The sequence below is a fragment of the Carlito syrichta genome, unplaced genomic scaffold, assembly GCF_000164805.1.
Source record: "Carlito syrichta isolate Samal-C Ts95f unplaced genomic scaffold, Tarsius_syrichta-2.0.1 Scaffold314312, whole genome shotgun sequence".
Classification (NCBI taxonomy): Eukaryota; Metazoa; Chordata; class Mammalia; order Primates; family Tarsiidae; genus Carlito; species Carlito syrichta.
Genome location: NW_007258408.1, coordinates 131,221 through 144,342, shown reverse-complemented (window position 1 = coordinate 144,342; position 13,122 = coordinate 131,221).

Below are 13,122 nucleotides of genomic sequence, written 5' to 3'. Positions count from 1 at the left end.
GACTCCAACTCAAAAAAAAAAAAAAAAAAAAATCTGGTATTTTTTTAACAATAGTATTTTCCAAAATTTTTAAATAAAAAATCAGACCTCTAAAATATTACAGCTTTACAGACACTTAAATTTGACAACAAATAATGACTACAACCTTAACTTGCTTTATGTCTTCATGTCTTATAATATAAACTGTAGGATTTGTTTCTGAAACAGAGCATTCAGCAAAATAAAATAATTTACTACAACTATTTGTCCCTTTAAGGTGCATAATCACATAATCTTATACTTCCTTTTCTACCAGGTAGTATTCAATTTCTCAAGGTTTTATGCCTGGGTTTAACTATCAATCCCAGTATCGTACATCTCTGTTTTCTCTCAGATCAGCATATTGAAAAAAAAGAAGTAAAAGTCACAATTTTCAGAGGAGGAAGCTTCAGCAGATTGAATCTACTTCCTTTTTCATGAAATCGAATATCATACTGTTGGTATGTAGTAGCTAGTTCATATGGAGAAGAAAAGATTATGATAATGTGTGACCACCAGGATCAGATATGTTGGTGCTCACTTTTCTCAGATTATCTAAACATTTCAAGTCCAAGTTTATATGAACAATGTATGCTAACAATATTTGTATAATGTCCAAATGACAGAATGTATTTGGGGTTAGTACACTGATTCTTGCTTGATAGGTCTCAGGGAATTATGGTTACCATTATAGAATATCATAATTTTTTTTCTGTCTATTTAAATTCCTGAAACCCAAACTCAGTAATAATAACATACTATAGGAAGCGTCAAGTTTTCCAAATATTTGCACAAATTGTATACTTCCATAAACATCTTTAGTAAAAAAGTGCAAATAGTCTCACTTTAAAATTGTTGAAACTTATTTTCAATTTGTTTAGTTTTGACTCACTGTGTTAGCAACACAGTTATGTAAACTAGTGTTAACACTCATCAGAGTTAATTGACTTGGTTACAGAAGTACATTACTCTTTCTCAAAGTCATCAAATAATATTCATTAAGCCTAGCAAAATTTTATGTCCAATTTATTTATATTTCTTCAAAAATTAATAGAGCATACAGAAATTCTGTCTTTAAAATCTTTAAATTCTTACAGATTGTAATAGAGTGTAAGAAGTCATTTTAATTTTATAAAGATGGAAAATGTCCCCATTTAAAATTAATGGACAGGGGATAGTGTGTCTATTCCTTAGGTTTGTTTTTCTGGATACAAGAAAAAAGAAGGAGAAAGGACTAGGTAAGAGAAAGCATAAACATTTGTATTTAGATGTTGTAACTAACAAGAATTCAAAGACGAAATCCAGAAACTACAGAAAGGAGTCATTACCTACCTTGACTTAAGATTCTTGGAGGGATATTATTAACTATAATCTCCATGCTATGTAGTAGCTTTCAAAACTTATTTATTCTGTCTAACTGAAACTTTTTAGCCTTTGACTAAAATCTTTTTATTCCTTCCCAAATTTCCAACTTCTAAAACCAATATTTTACTCCCTTAATTATTTCACAATGTATTCACGCTGTATACACATGCTGTATACACAACGTATACACATGAAACACTACATTTACTCCATGAATACAATTATCATTTATTTATTAAAAATTATTAAAAATAAAAATAATTTTTTTAAAAGATCTTCAGAGGTCAAGGATGCCTTCTCAGCATTTTCCTTTTATTTGCTACAAACAGAAAGAGACACGGTAAAGGTATCTTGTTTCCTAACTTGGCTATTAATTTTTTTTCTATAATATGTGTGATCTTATGAATCAAAAAAGAGTAGACATATAATTGGAACCTGATATTGATTTATCAAAATTTTAAGTTAGTTGTATATTTGTGATAAATCTAACTCAACCCTAACCATATTTAATTTCATCAATTTTTCAACTGAGGTGTATTTATCAGTCCTACTGGAAAATGTTTATACTAACTCTAAAGACATTTGTAAGTGTGTATGTCGGAGTCTCACTTTGTTGCCCAGGCTGGAGTGCAGTGGTACACTCACAACCACTGCAGCCTCTACCTGCTGGGCTCTGGTGATCCTTCTATCTCAGTCTTCCAAGTAGCTAAAACTGTAGGCATGCACTACTTCCCCCATCTAATTTTTCTTTATTGAAGAGATGAGATCTCACCAAATTGCCCAAGTTGGTCTCAAACCTCTAGACTCAAGCAATCCTCTTGCCTCCACCTCCCAAAGTGCTGGAATTATAGACATGAGACACTGTGCCCAACCAAGAAATATTTTTAATTAAGTCCTTCTTCTGAAAGTTTTCACTTATTTAAAAATGTTAAGTAGCTACACTGAATCAAAATTATTTATAGTGCTTTTATTATATATTGGTTGAAAATGATTAAGAAATTATGAATATTTTGATTTTGTAGTATTCAGAAATATTTAATTTGTATATAATTGGGCTCTGTAATATTGTACTATTTAATGAACATAGAACTTAACTCTCCAGACAAGAAAGGGTCACTCTTCAAGTTATAGGAAATAACAGTTTCTCATTAGTGTTAAAATCTTTTAAAAAGCCAGAGGCAACTATTTAATTCCTTTAAAATGTATTTATTTTTATACATAACTCTGAAGAACACAATACTAATGAAAATTATTTAGATTAAAGAGTCTACAAAGATTTAAAGTTGCTGAGCAAAATGGGAGTAAGTGCTAAATAGAAAAATAAATATGGATTGTGTGGGGAAGTTAAGCTAGCAGTGGAGTTCTAAGCAAAAATTAATAATGCCTGATTGTGTCATCATCTCCAGGCCTGCTTAGCATACTGAGGATATGGCTTGAATTTTGGATAGTTAGGTTACTTTAGGGTTGAATTTTGCCATGCTTTACATTGGCAAAGAGTCAATTAAGGAAGTAGTGTACAATGGAAATTAAAGAAAGAATAGGATGTATGATTGTAATTAGGTAGTAAGATTTTTAAATTTAGGATACCAGATGTAGAACAGTTGCCAATGATGATAAAATTCAGATACAGTTGTGAGATTGATGAATTTGAAGATCAAATAACCCCAACAGTTAAAAGATAAAGGGATATTTGTCTGCATGGAAGTCTGGATTCACTCAGGTTGATACCACCATTGGGCTAGTAAAGTAGATCTTCTTTTTAGGTGATGAACTGATCATTGAAATGAGAACATTTTACCATAATATCACCAAAGACAGGCAGTTGCCATGAATCCTAAGTATGAACAATTGGAAGCTGTTGAAGCTTGCGATGTACCTGACATTTGTTTTGAAAGATTAGTACTGGCTTTGGTTGGTCACAAACTCATAGTGGCTACAGCAGGATTGTGAAGATATGGAGGAGTTTGTTAACTACACTTAGTAAACAGTTGCTGCCAGATAATCTTAAGTTAACTTATGAAGCTAAATTTATGAGCCTAACAGAGATGTTTTGTTTGTGGATTATAGCAAAATGAAGCACCACTCCATGCTCTATTTGTATATCAGAACTAATCTTTTGTTTGACTACAGCCTAGACCATTAACTGGTGTGTATTGCAAAATGAAGTCATCAGACAAAAAGCAAGATCAGTTGGTGTTCTCATAATTTGGAGGCCATTAAAAGTATAAGTATACACTAGAATTTTCTAATTTCAGTGGATTAAAAATGTAAGTCTCTCTCCATGTATGCATTTTTATAATTTGTCTTTTTAAGAATTGTGTGGTGTGTTATCTATAGCTGATCAATTCTGTTCATACCACTTTGGATTTATATAAATTTTGGCATATAGAGTTCATGAGGCATGTTAGCAATTTTTAAATAGTTTGTGCATGGATCAAAGCATAACTTGCACGTGGCACAGGAATACTTTAAAATCCAAAAATTCTTTTACACTACTGATATTTTAGATATATACTTTTTTCTTTTTTCTTCTACATTATGAACTTTACTTTATGCACCCTGTTCTCCCACAACTACTTCATTTAATTCAATGGTGTTTAATTTTTTTCAAACACATGAAGGCCTCGCACTTGATCTGTCAAGGAAACAGAACTTGTCAATATTGATATATAAGAGTAGATAGACTTTTATGTGAATTCTTTGGGAGTTGGATTCAATGGTGGTAAATGCAGTAGAATCGATAAAGGACAGAAAAAAGAATTCTTTAGCAAACATTACTAAGAAATGGTTAAAATGTATATCATAAAGCAATACTTAAGGTTGATATCCTAAACTCCTGCCCTAAGGAGGTTATTGCACTATTGATATAATAAGCCTTTGATTGAAGATGTCAGAAAACTTGGGAATAATTCTAAACTCTATTTTTCACTGATAGTAAAAGTGATGACTAGATTGTGATACAATACTTTCAGGCTTACATATGAAACTTCATAGCAATAAACCAATATTCTTGAATCATCTTGAAGATTAGTGGAGCCCCATTTAGGATAGTATTGTAGGCAATAATGTGTGTGAGTTGAGTTTTGCAAATGTATTAAAATGAGCAAAAGGAAAACACAGTTTAAAAGGATGAAAACTCTCAAATCTACTATCTCTGTGTGTGCTAAATCTATGAGCTGCTGTTGTCCTCCCACTGAAATAGAAGAGTCAGGGTTAAGAAAATTCTCAAGACAGAATGAAAGAAACAATTGAAAACCTGCAAATTGACTAGTAATACACTTTAGTTCCAAAAAATGAAAAGCTATTAAATATCTCAGTTATTTGACTTGTTTGCTATTTATATTTTCAATAATTACTAATATACTCAAATCCAACGGATTTTTAAGAGATTTTTTTCTTTAGCAATATTCATCACTGATATAAAACAATAAAAAAATAATTCAAATAATAGCATTAAAATTTCAATGGAATTATCATGATTTAATATAATCCTACAAGAAAAAAGTAGAAATATAGAGTATATGTTTTAAAATGTATAAGAAGATAAAAAAAAAATCAAACTAGTCATAAGATACATAGTTCAGAAACTGTGATACATAGCGACCGGCCCTGATAAATTCTCCCATTAAATACTGTGTATTTGTATTGAATTGAAACTCCAAATATTCACAGAAGTAACCATTTCAGATTGCCAATAGCCTGGTTTAGCATTTTGACAATCATTTTGGCAGAATCAGACCTCCCAACACAGATGCACTGCAGAAGCATTGTAAGAGGACTGATCATGATTAAAAAAATCAACTCAGTGATAAGGTACACAGTTCAGAAAAGCCCAGAAGATGGTGAAATTTATTTTTATTATCTCAATCATGCATCTTTATATTTCATTTCAACATATGATTAACACTGCTTATGGAAGCTTGTCGTTTATTAAGCTATTCACTAAAAATATTTCTAAAGATCTTCAGAAAAGAAAATAAATATTTAGAAAACTTGAAACTTAGTTGAATTCAAGAACATTCATTTTCTTCTTTTGTAACAAGTGATTGAAATGAGAGAAAAATGGCCTGAGTTAGCTATTTTTTACTTATGAACTAGGATACATTGCAGTAACTTTCTTGAAAATATTTAAAATTATATAATATGATATATTTTCATAACTAGAATACTTGTCTTAATTTTTTGTCACATGCTATATGTTTAGAGTTAATTTGCTAAAGAAAAGGTATTTTGTCAACCTAAACTGTAATAACATGTGTTTATGTTCATAAATATGAGTATGTATGCATGTAGCAATATCTTCCCACATCTGTTTAATTAATTAAGCATCTTTCCTCATTGCTTTGTACTTTGTTTATGCTACTGGAAGTTCACAGGGAGTTAAAAAAATTCTAATTACCCATTTAACATATATTATAACACGAGTGATGATTTAATATCAAAGGTTTATTTGAAACAAATATTGTTTTGGAGGTAAAATGTCTGAAGTTTTTATTACAGTGGTCTAACAAATACTGAGTATTTAATGGGAGAATTGCTCAGTAGAGTAAATTAAAACTGGAAGCTAAAGCTGCAAATATTCACAGAGGGAATCATTGCATAATTTCAAATTGCCAATAGCCTGGTTTAACATTTTAACACTCAATCATTTTGACATAATCAGACTTCCCAACACAGGTGCACAGCAGAAGCAATGTAAGGAGCTTGTTGGAGAGGGCTGGTCAGTATTTTAGTGTCTCATCTTCAACTTATTAACAGATATATATGTCATCTTATGACTCAGTGAGCTTTGGTCATAATATAAATGGAATGGCTCAAAATGCTTTGGTTTTCCTAACCACAGGTTTTAATAAAATCATAAAAGCTATAATAATTGAATAGCCCCAAAGTACAGCAACTAGAAGGTGTTATGTTTTGTTGAGAAAGAATAATCCTTGATGAAATTAGAAGTTAAATTTGGAGGAGTGTAGATATTTAGTATACTTTAACACTAACCTTTTAATCAAGTTAGTTGATTGTTATGAAGATTCAAGTGTAGGTTATAAAAGTTTCCAAGGCAGTATGTTTTTTTTATCTTAAAAAATATTTTTAAATGGAAATGAATTGCCATGTTACATCATACTGGACTAATTTTTTTGCATCCTTATTGAAGTTTTGCAAAAATAAGGGTAATGGTCCTAGAACGAGACTGCTTGGCCTTGAATCTTACCCATGTCAATTATTGTGATTACTGCCATAGAACCACTGGTAAGTTATGCAACCTCTCTTTACTTTAGATTCCTCATCCATAAAATGAGAATAAAACATACCTCAAAAGGATTAAATAATTTTCTTCACACAGGCCAGGAACAACACTGTTTCATATTATTTTTACTGCATATGATTACTGGTGTTTCTTATTCAGTAAAATAAAAGGGAACCATGGTTGTAAGACATTTAGTATCATAAATTATTTTCAAGAAGCTTTTAATCTGCTTTAAAGAGTCCTGATTATTGATTTGTTGATCGACAAGAATTCCTTTCTTCAAAGGAAGAAAGCAAAACAAAATAAAATTTTAAAAATAAAAGAAACAAGTAAGATGGATAAATGAAATTCAGTTTGCAGCCGGTTCTCTGTTCAAATCCAGTGTTTCCCAGACAGCACATTATAAGCAACATCTTCATTTTCAGTGATTAGAGCTCAAGAACATTGATGTCTAAATAAGAGCCATACTTCAACAAAAGTGTTTTCCATATGAATAGAGGCTTATAAATCTCTTTCAAATTTCCATACCTAAGATAAACTAGATGTGGAAACTGATGACATATACACTGCAAGAATTAACTGAAGTTAAAACAGCACTATATCTATGAAATTCCTTAAACTTTACAACACCACCACTTACATTATTTTTGCTTCTGTGTATTTCCAAGCAAACTCTACTCTGCTTGCTTCTGATAAAGTTGAAAGTTATAGCGGTCTGGCTCAGTGATTTTGACATCACCTGTACTCTCACATTCTTTCAAGGCAAACAAGAGTTGCATTTAGTATGAGTTTTCTGTAGTTTGAGATCTATGCAAACTTGACTATCTGACTTAACTGAGGAAAAATATGTATCACTCTGCACATGTATAGTATAATGTTTATAAAGTATTTCTGTATTGGTTCTTTCCATAGTTAATCAAATAATTACTTCTGTTTTTAAAAATTCTTTCTCTCATTTTAAATTATTTTACCAGAAAGTGACACACTATAGTTCTTCATTGGTAACTGATTGCATAGCTTATAAAACATACTTGGTTGACTGACCAAGTCTACTAGTATATGAATCTCTCAATATTGAATAATAAAGATTCAAAACTCAAATTTTGACCTAGAAGTAGCAAATTCTTCCATTAAAAATGAAACATTTCCTCTCAGAGATATGAGTCAACAAAATCATGATCTGACTTCTAAAGAAAATATTCATACATACATGCATACATACTCTGGCATTTTTCTTTTATCCAGAGGAAAAATCAAACAAAAAACCTTTTTTTCTTATAATGTTCTGATGTCCAGATAGTAATTGAAACCAATTTTTAGATTAGAAAATATAGTTTATTTAGAAAGTAAATTAGAGAGAGAGAGAAAGAGAAGATTCACCTCCCCAAGTCAGGGAAAGGGGCCAAAGCTTAAGAAAACATGGCCTGGTCATAGCTCAAAGAGCGCCTGGCCACACCACAGCTTGGCAAGATCTGGCAATGGCAGAAACCAATTTCTAGCAGATCTTGCTGGTTTTATTGCTACACAGCAGATACATTTGTTTTTGTTTTGTTTTGTTTTATATTATTTATTTATAATCAATAATCAATATTTTTTATTATGATATTGTGGGGGTACAGTTAAGAGTTAGGTCTGCAAATATGCTTCATTCAGGTACCCTTGAGCAGATTTGTTTCATTGTGTCTACTCAGTGCAATAAGCTTTATGGTTCATATAGTAGAGAGTCCACACATGACACCGTCCTTGCAACTTGGTGAGACTTCATCGCTACAATAAATTTAAAAATCAGCCGGGTGTGGTAGTGCGAGCCTGTAGTTCCAGCTACTTGGAAGGCTGAGGCGGAAGGATCGCAGGAGCCCAGCAGGTCGAGGCTGCAGTGACAGGGAGCTGCCACTGCCCTCCAGTCTGGGCGACAGAGTGAGACTTCAACTCAAAAAAAAAAAAAAAATAGAAAGTCAACTTTATTATTTTATGGAAATATGTATCATTTTGCGCGCGCACATGTGTGCACGTGTGTGTGTGTGTGTGTGTGTGTGTGTGTGTGTGTGTGTGTGATGGGGAAGGAGACCCTTTCTACATAAATGGTTATAAAAGGCCAAATTTCACCTTTTCCACTTCCCTCCTAATGTCAGCCTTTCTTGGCTGTGATTTGAAAGACATTTTCCCAGAAGAACCAAGGAAATTGATTAAATTTAGGAAAATTTTGTATTATTCTGTGTTAAACTAAGTTTGTCACTACACAGCATTGGCTAATTAATTAATTCTAATTGTGAGATACAGATATAGAACTAAAGAAGTTCTGATTTTACTCAGCATGTAGAAAGCTGCAATGTAACATAGCTACTGTACTAACAATAAAAATAGCCACGTGTTCTACAAATAATAAGTTTTTTGATTCCATCAGAGAGGGCAGAGGACATAAGGTAAACTAGGGACATAAATTCTCATCAATGGTAAAACAGAATACACATTTACTTCTCTTTGATAAAGTACAAAAAAGAAGAGATTACTACAGAAGTAAATGAAATCAAGTTATAAAAAAAGTAATAATTTTCCTTTTTTTTAAAAGCAGGATTTATTGAGAGGACAGAAAAACTCTCACAATGGGAGGGAACTCAAAGGGATTGCCCTAAAAAATTCTAGAGAGGCTGAAGTGAGAGGATTGCCTGAGCCCACGGGTTCAAGAACAGCCTGGGCAACTTGGTGGGACCTCATCTCTACAATAAAATAAAAAATTAACCAGGCATGGTAGCCTGCCCCTGTAGTTCTGCCTACTTGGAAGGCTGAGGTGGAAGGATCGCCAGAGCCCAGCAGGTGGACACTGGGATGGCCTTGATTATACCACTGCACTCTAGCCTGGGCGATGGAGTGAGACTACAACTCAAAAAAAAAAAAAATTGTTAAAGAGTGAGTATGAATTTGTGTATCAGGTTAGAAGAACTAGCTCTAGACACAAATGAGTTCACCCTCACTAAGTTGCCGCTAAGAACCTCTTTCAGGTACTAATAAAAAATACTAGCCCGGCTTGGTGGCTCAGCCTGTAATCCCGCACCTTTGGGAGGCTGAAGTGAGTGGATTGCCTGAGCCCGCGGGTTCGAGACCCGTCTGGGCAGCGAGACCTCATCTCTACAATAAATCAAAAAATCAACCGGGCGTGGTAGCGCATGCCTGTAATTTCGGCTGCTTGGAAGGCTGAGGCGGAAGGATCGCCGGATCCCAGCAGGCGAGGCTGCAGTGGCCGGGAGCAGCCACTGCACTCCAGTCTGGGCAACAGAGTGAGACTCCAACTCAAAAAAAAAAAAAAAAATACTAAAAGCAGGAAAAGGAACTGGAAGGAGCAGAAATATAGGAGATGACCAACTATTATTCAAGCAATAGTAAAAAACACCACTCACTTCCCCAAATCCTCATCTTTAACAAAGCAAAGGTCTTAATCTGCTTCAATAGGGGTAGTGAAAACCTCTCGCCACTCCAGATCTGCTGGAGGAAGGCAGATACACACCATCTGACTGTAAAGGAAGAGAAAACCTTCCTTTAAACTCCAAAGAACCAGCAAAGATCAACTACTTCTGGGGAAAGGGCAGAGCCAAACTTTTCTGCCCATGGAAGTGGAAGGGACAATATCTTGACCTAGATCTGCATTAACAAAAGGCAAAGATCTGTTACCGCTGATGGAGGGCAGGAAACTGTTTCCTGTCCAAGCTCCAACATAGATATAAAGCAGATATTTGTTTCCATGGGTGGGAGGAGGGACAGGGAGGCTGGCAAATGTAGGACTATAGGCTCAAGAACTCTTAGTGGTTCAGGTATATAGGGTCTGTTGAAAGCTGAGGTAGAACAGGAGCTCAAAGAATGTCCACTGAAAAGCATGCAAAAGACAGATCAGCTATGGTATGAAACTTCTTTGCTACGTAAGAATTAACCACAAACATAGCAAAATACCTTGCACTTATCTCACAATTTCTGTGGGTCTGGAGTCTAGACTTAGCTGGGCCATCTGCAAAGCGAAATCAAGGTGTCAGTTCAGGTTAGGTACTGATCTGGAGGCTCAACTGATAGTTTCTTATAAAGTTAAATATGTCCTTACTATGTGAACCTGTCATCTCACCTTTGGATATTTGCTTATGAGAAAAAAAAAAAAAATATATATATATATATAAACACTATGTGTACATTAATGTTGACAGTAGCTTTTATTCCATAGCTAAACCCTAAAACAACCTGTTCACAAAGAAATGTCATAAAATGTTGTTATATTTATACAATGAACTATTATTCAGCAATGAAAGTAAATGCTATTGATAAATAAAATATCATGAAGATTAAAAACATTATACGAAACGAAAGAAGCCAGACACAAACGGCTATATCCTGTGTGATTTAATGCATAAACTATCCTAGAATAGGATAAAACAATTGGATCAGAAATTAGAAAAATACTGCCAGAAGCTGTGGTTAAGGAGATAGTAACTACACGAGGGAAACTAAAAGTAATGGAAATATTCTACATCTCAATTGTGTTGTGGTTACACAAATGTATGCACTAATCAAAACTCTTGGATCAGCATACCTAAAAAAGGATGAATTATAGTGTATTGCATTTCATTTATACTGAAATAAACTTGAATTAAATCGAATGAAAGAAATAAGCAGAAAAATTATGGCATTTTTATTATTTCTAATGCCATCTCATTCTACCATTTGAGACATTAACACATTTATCACTATTATGTCATTAATAGTTTGTGTGTATTGGTAATCTATTGCTGCATAACACATTAACATAAATTTAACAGATCAAGGTGACACACATTTGTTATTTCACATTTTCTGGGATTTAGTTTCTGCGTGAGTACAGCTCAGCTATGTCCTCTGCTTCAGGGTATCTCACAAAAACACAATTAAGGGTTCAGGGCTGAAGACTCCATGGTAGGAAGATCCACTTTCAAGTTTGTGTGATTGTTGACAAGATTCAATTCCTGGAGGGCTGTTCGATTGGGGACCTCAGTTTCTTGTTGGCTGTTGGCTGGAGGCAGCATTTGTTCCATGACATGTGGACCTCCCTAATATGGTAGCTTGTCTTACATAAAGTAACAACAGAAATGACGTCCAATTACCTTCACAGTGTTGCAGGCTGGAAAGAAATCACTGGTTTCATTAAGAAAGCGCTTGTGTACCAGAAGGTGCAGACCTGTGGGAGCTCGTTAGAAGCTACCTGCCACATAAAGTTAATATCAATGCAATGAATATATTTGTATACATAGTAGTTAGAAATTCAGTGTCTAAACTACATAATGATAATTGGAACATTAGATAAAATTAAATTAAAACTATCTCACATATTACGAACATTGTTTTATATTTCAATTTCTCAGAAATAAGTACTAGGAAATTGTTTTCCTATGCATTTCATTACATTCATTGTGATATTGATTTTTTTAAACAAATGTATTTTCTATGACTCTACTTCTGAACATTAAAATATAATTTTGTTCTGACTCTACATATTATATGTTTAATTGGTTTTAATTTCTCCTATTATTATGTACTACATTATCTTAAATATTTTATGTCTTAGAAAGCTATATCTTTTGAAGTCAGTAATACCTGAAATTCTATTTGTATGCTTGTTGTTGCTTGGGAATTTAACATATGATTTTAATTATTATCTGGTTAAGGAAATCATCTAGAATTTCACTTGCTAATTTTATTAACTATTTCAATATGTGTGACAAATTAACTATTTCAATGTGTGACAAATTATATAGCATAAATTCAAATTTAGTCAAGCGCTCTAGTCAAAATTGTTATGAATAGTCAACACTTTTTATTCTTTATTTTTATTTACTCTTTCTAGAAAATCCATATAAAAATACTCCAAATATCTTTATAAAAGTCTGTTTTAGGGAGTATATTTTAATTTCTATTTTTAATTTTATTTTACAATCAAATTTTAAATGTTTGTTTTTAATTTAATACTTTAAATTTGATGTTTCAACATTGATCCTTGATACTTTTTCCATTTATATATATTTTTTACTTGTAAGTCTACATTGATTAATTCTGATTAATACTCATTAATATAGAATTTACTCTGTAAAAAAATATTGAGCCACAAGACTATTTCACTCCAATTAAAAACTTATCATTTGATATCTTATGACATTTCTAGGCTTTAGGCTTTTCTTTAAAAAAAAAAAAGCCATTCTACTATTAAGCATTTTGTCTTGTAAAATTATGATTCTCTCATTTCAAAGATATATTTATTTGTTTGACAATGTAGTCTATTTCTGGGAAGTTGAGAAAAAAATCTTCACTGCTGCATTATTTATAAAACAGGGTTCATTATAATATGAATTATCAGCTTGCTCCCAATCACCCTTTTTGTCAGTATATCAGGAAAATAGAGATTCTAGCATTTAAAAAGACATATTACTCTGTCTGATACACACTGGATTATTATTCGATCTTTTGGACTCTATTTATTCTTTTTA